Source organism: Dendrobium catenatum, unplaced genomic scaffold (genome assembly GCF_001605985.2).
Source record: "Dendrobium catenatum unplaced genomic scaffold, ASM160598v2 fragScaff_scaffold_1670, whole genome shotgun sequence".
In the NCBI taxonomy this organism is placed as follows: Eukaryota; Viridiplantae; Streptophyta; class Magnoliopsida; order Asparagales; family Orchidaceae; genus Dendrobium; species Dendrobium catenatum.
Window position 1 is genome coordinate 258,949 of NW_021320132.1, and position 6,500 is coordinate 265,448.

A 6,500-nucleotide genomic window follows, 5' to 3' on the forward strand; every position below is an offset into this window, starting at 1 on the left:
ATTTTTTTTTTTCAAACTTGTTTTCATCATAGGTAATTGATGTGAAGTACACTATTAAAGGTACACGAAATAAGTGTATCATTATTTAGTTTAATATAATTCTAATTTTAATTGATAGTTAAAATGAAAAGTTAAAAATATTCCAATTGAAATATAGCAATTCTTCAAAGCCACTATATATCTATATTTATATCTATGCTACTTATAAACATCTCTTCTGATTATTTTAACATGCAGATGTTTGTTTGTATTTTTATTTCATTTTGAATAATGTGCAGTGTTATTATATGCCTAGTATTCACACTGCAAAGTGTTATAAACATATAAATCATTTTTACTATAAATGATAGAACAAAATATCATTCAGGTGTGTGTATGTCTTTTTCAACAGTGCTCGCACGTTCGATGGAAGGAATGGTCATGTAGCATATGCATATATACGCCTTAAGAAATCAATGTTATTTTTTGAAATTAATACGAGCTTCATATGTGAAATTTTGATATGAGAAGTATGATTTGTAAATAAAAGAGTAATTTTTTTATTGTTGATTCAAGTTAGTAGAAAGTATTGTGATTTTAACTATTTTCAAAATAGTAAAAGTAGTATAAATATATAATTATATATTATACAAGTGGATTTTATAATTTACCCTTTTTAATAGATTTTAACTCACATTTGTTGCTAGTGTTGATGTCACACATTACACCTTATATTTATGGGTTATAATGATTATTACACAAATATATCTGTCATATCAAGTAATATAAGATAAGTTGAGTATTATTCCCATGAAATTTAGAATGATCTAAAAAACAATCACTTTTCTACTACTTATATTGATTGCAAAATTTATCTTATCACAAAAAAAAAAAAAAGTTGTGTTGATTAAGGTAGGCAACTAAAAATGACTAAAGGAAATGTTATGTGTATAAAATACTCTAAACATATGATACATAAAAATTCATGTGTACAAAAATTGATCTCCTAGTTTGGTATTGTGAATCAGAATATATGTAACTCCTCATCTCTATCGAGGTTGTCGGTGTCCCTTCGCTATAATGATACTATTATATTCCAAAATTCTATCCAACATATATTTATAAATGGAAGAATTCTATTCTAATTCCTCTAGTTGATTCCATCGAGCCTCTGTTGAGGACATAGATCGCACTAGATTTTAACTTTGTGCAAGTCTCATACACAAATTAAATGATGATTAGATGAACTAGAAACAACTTTGCAATAATTAAAAGAACTAAGATCTAATCTAAGTAAATATACATTCTTAATATATCATAAGCCTAGAAATAAATTTAGCCTGACATTAAAAGTAAAAAGAACACACCAACTTCATTTCAAATATTAAAATCAAATACAAGAAAAGAGTTAAGGATAGATAAAATCAGGAGACTTTTTGAAATAGTTAATACAAACACTCCTTGTCTTTTGGACTTTTAGTCATTTGCTCTAACTCACACCCACTCCCTACTAAATTCTACCAAAGATTGAGCATAAATGCAAAAGTGGCCAGCTAAAATTCAGCCATACTATTTATAATAAAAATAAATAACTGACTCTCGCATCACAACGCTAAAAGTGATAGTGTTACGGAACTTCTAAAATGAAATAAAGCAATGGTGCTAATGAAGTACTCTCCTGTGACACTCTAATTGAATTGACATGTCATTTTTTGAGAGAAATTGAATTAAATGCTCTACCACAGCACTAGGGCATTTGGTGTTCAAGCACTTTGGATGGCACTATAGTGCTTGAATGGCATTGCTATGTCGTGGACTTGATACTATGGTGCCCAGCTCTCTATTTTGGAGGCCATAATTTGTCATTGAATGTCGTGATGCTCAAAATTCTAGCACTGTGAAGTTAGTTCATTTCTTCATTGTTCATCCTTTTCTTAAAAATTTCTAGCACAAAAATACAAAATGAGACAATTTTAAAATATTAGAGGATAATTTAAAATATAATAAAATTTTCACTAATAAAATCCCCCAAACTTAAATTATTACTTATCCTCAAGTAATCTACAAGCACTTTATTAAAAGATAATTTTAGTTTTTTGGAATGTAAACTTTTGAAATTTTAAAGATCCATTAAACATATGATGCTAAAATCAATCCCAGAGCATTATTTGCCTGTGACCTTCTAATCCAATTGTTGGATTGCCTTAGATTGGAAGTTTGCTTCATAATTGGGATTTGCTAACTAATTCCAAATGTGATTTAGAAGTTTTTGGCATAGATCTGGGACCATGGCAAGGTCAAATCATGTATAGGTTTATTTAAAGTTCATTTAGGCCAATTTAGGGATCAATGAGGTCCTAGTAAACCATGGCCCACCAAGAGCTCAAACAAGTTTAGGTATGTATAGTTTAATATTTTAAATGGTTTAGAAACTTTAGTGAGATTTAGAATAGGTTATAGGAAATTTTTAGGGTTTATGGTTCAAAGGGCCTTTAATGGTCAAAGTTACCAATTAAGGGTCAACCAAGCCCATTCAAGGGTTCATTTAGGTATATGCACGATCAAGGATGATTATAAGGTGCCTAGGGATCAATCCTAGGGTTTAAGTTGAACTTTATAAGAGGTTTCATGCATAATGTAAGAATTTATGATTTAAGGATTTCCTTGGTCAAATTAGTTCAACCTAGGTCAACCAGGGTCAACCATAGATTCAAGTGAGTTAAAATCATTGAAAGGATGATTTTGAACATGCTTAGGTCAATTGGGAATGTTAACAAGGTTATTTGAATCAAAATGTCATTTTTGTGACATAAGTTGTAAATATTTAAAGGTTTTTTATGCTTGATCGAGGCTTTGGGTTTTAGGGTTTACAAGATTATAAAAGCTTCCAAAATGATTAGGTAGACTCTAAGGATATATTTAATCAATATGTAAATGACCAAATATAATTTCAAGGGCTTTCCCTAGGGTTTTTATCCAATTAAAAATTTTTCTGGAAATAAGAAAAATTTAAAGGGTATTAGGGTTTGAATTTGAGCTGGATTTTAGACTTTGAATTTTAAACTGGCTCTTTCTTGAAGGATTTGAATAGATTGAAGGTGTTAAGTTTACTAAATGATTGAAACATGATTGAAATTTAAATTGAGTTTGAAAGATTTAATGATTGATTGGAAAGTTTATGGATTGAGCTATTGGCAATCATTGGATGATTGCCAATAATTAAGTGATTGAAATAAATTAAAATATTTAAGCATGGTGAATGAATTAGGATGACTAAAAAGTTTTAATGGCCTTTTATTGCATGATAACTATTGAATGATTGAACATCATTAAATATTTTAAAAGTAATTAAAAATTAATCTTTATTGATTGAATGATTGAAGTTTACTAATTGAGTATTAGAAATTAATTAAAGTTGAATGATTAAAAATATGTGATGTTTAAATTTTAACTTTATACAAAAAATATGCCAGCGTTCTATCCATCATCTCTTGATTTCTCCTTCAAATATAAACACTGTCATTGGTATTTTCCTATTATCTAGACATTGCATACTATCAAATATATTCTCTATCCTCAAAAACCAATCTTCTTGTGGCTCTATAGATCCCTTGAATAGTGGGCGCTTCAACTTATGGAAAATATATTAATATTTATCTTCTTCAGTCTCCATGCTTCCAACCTGCCTATTGTTCTATGCATCACTCATTAGTTGTGCTGTCAAACTTGCAAAAGTATCTGCTATTAAAACTCACTAGGGCTATTGCACTATATTCATTTGGCATTTCAGGTGGATCTAGTGAACTCATCATAGTTCTCTTTTCTATCAAAATATAATTCAATCAGACATATACATGGAATGAATATAAAGAAAATAAACCTTAACATTATCCATTACTACATGTCTCAATGATTTTATATAGCTCTAGTTACAATTCAATTCTTTCAATAACCGTCGCTCTAATACTAGCAGTAATCCCCCAACATCAAAATTTGTAAGAATTTTTTATTTTATTATCTTAATTAATCAACTAAAGCTTCTATGATTTCATCAACATAAATTAATCTAGAAAAAGTAATTAAAAATCATATAAATCAAAATATAAAACTATATTTATTCCTCAAAATTCATATATAATAGTTAAGAGTTTAATTCATACATTCATCAATCTATCTTTTAGCTCTTGATTATAAAAGAATAAAACTAAAAAAAAATGCAAAAATAAAATAAAATCTAAATCCCAGATCTATTCTTACTTCACTATTTCCTAGCTTCTTTCTAAACAGATATAAAACTAAAGAGTGAGCTAATATCTCAATAGGTTACCAGAACCTATAATTGAAATCAATGTAAGGTAATAGAAATACTATGCATTTAATCATTCAATTACTATTAGTATGAATATATAACTGTAAAAATAAGTAATAATTAATGAAATAATAATAGGTCATATAATCATTAAAAAAGTACAATGTATACCGTAAGAGCAGTGATCATTAATCGATAACCATATATAATTGGGCAATAAACTCTATCATTTCTATACTTATTTTATCTCAATTCAGAAATTTTATATACCTTTCATATTCATATGCATGTCATACAATGTCAATATTATGCATGTATCATATATCTTATTCTAATATAATATAACATGTTAGTGCAATATATAATGTATGTTGTATAATCCATATGCATCATATATTCATGTATCATGTAGTTCATGTGATTCATAATCAATGATTCAAATATATAATTTGATCTTGTATTATCTTATTATATATATGTATTAATCATATCTTGTATCATATATAAATTATGGCATATCATGTGGTTTATGCAATCTATTTTAAATGCTCCTATCAAATATATATGTAAGCAATGAAATCAATGTAAGTAAGATATGACACATGGCTGCTTATGGTGTTTTCTTATATACAGTCCTATAGGCCAACCCTACAAGAATCTTTCTCAATCATATTAGTCATGTTTCTAGGAATCAATCATATCACAAATCATTTAGGTCATGTGTCTTTCATATTAAAAGTCATCCCTTCCTGTCCATCAGCATATCATATTATATCAATTTATCTCCTTATGCCTCCATTTTCATATCATTAGGACTACACCATAAATATTATTTTAAAGAAAAATTCATCGGCCCATCCTCTTGTATAGGGTAATATGTATACTGTCAAACTAAATCAATCAATCATTTCTAGTCATCCTTTCTTACATATATATATTTCACAACATATAAAATATAGTAAATAAGTGAAATTTATGCTAAATATTTAGCTTATTGCATCAATATAATGAATATAAAATGTACATATGAATCATGATTAGTGACATTCATAAGAAAAATCAGTATACTCTTTTTCACAGGTATACAACCACAATGGATGAATTATAGAAATAATGCATGTCATATATTGGTATTATGAGGTTTTGATAGTTATTTATCCAATTTTTTATATTTATCTAAATTTCTCAAATTAAGGTGTTTCCCCTAAAATATAAAAATATCAGGTGAAAATTTAATATATTCATGTCAATATATGTAAAATGATTAAAATTATAATATACTAAAAGATGTGAAAATTTGCAAAAAATTGGGATATCATAAATTTTACTAAATTAAAATTAAGAAAACAAGAAATAAGCAAAATTAATTAAATCAATGGTAAGGTAATGACTTCTTACCTTGAGACGAGCAATTTTCTCAATTGAATTGATGGGCAAAAATGGCTCTATGATGCCCAAACCCTAGGTTTCTCTCTACTTCCCCTCTCTTTTTATTCTCAAATTCAATTTAACATTCTCTAGTTTTAGGAAATTGAAAAGGAAAATGGGGAAATAGTAATATATAAGTTATCTAGTGGATAAAAAATTTTACAATAAAATAATCTAAGGATGTATTGGTAAATATGCAACTTGTTTAGATTTTTGCATAACATTCATATAAATTCTATTATATATTCAAATCTTGAGCTCTAAGGATTATAGAAAAATAATTATGAAATACTCTAACTGTCAAGGCTCAGGTGAAATCAATTTACAAAATAGACACCTAATGATCCCAAGAAAATTCATTTATACCGACATGTGTTAATTTCCGAAGAAATTGTAATTAAATAAGAAACTTTTTATTTTTAAATATAAACTACCCATCTATAAGAAAAATTATTTGAATTAAAGAATAATAATATCTATATTATGGAGAAAATGGTTTATAAATTGGACTTATAATGACTCTTGAAATATTATTTGGTTGTTGTAGGTCAAAACATATCTCTTAGAAATTTAAGGGTCATTACGAACATAATCAACCATGGGATACCAAGTGTTCTAATGGGTTTGGTTGAGTTTAATGAAGTGTATGGAGAGCTTAAAATGTGAATCAAGGTTTGGAAATGGCTTGATGTTTAAAATAATCACATTGCATACTTAAAGGCTTTTTGGTAATTTTGCTTTTAGTCATGGTCAAAGGGTTGACATGACTTGATTTAGGTTTAAG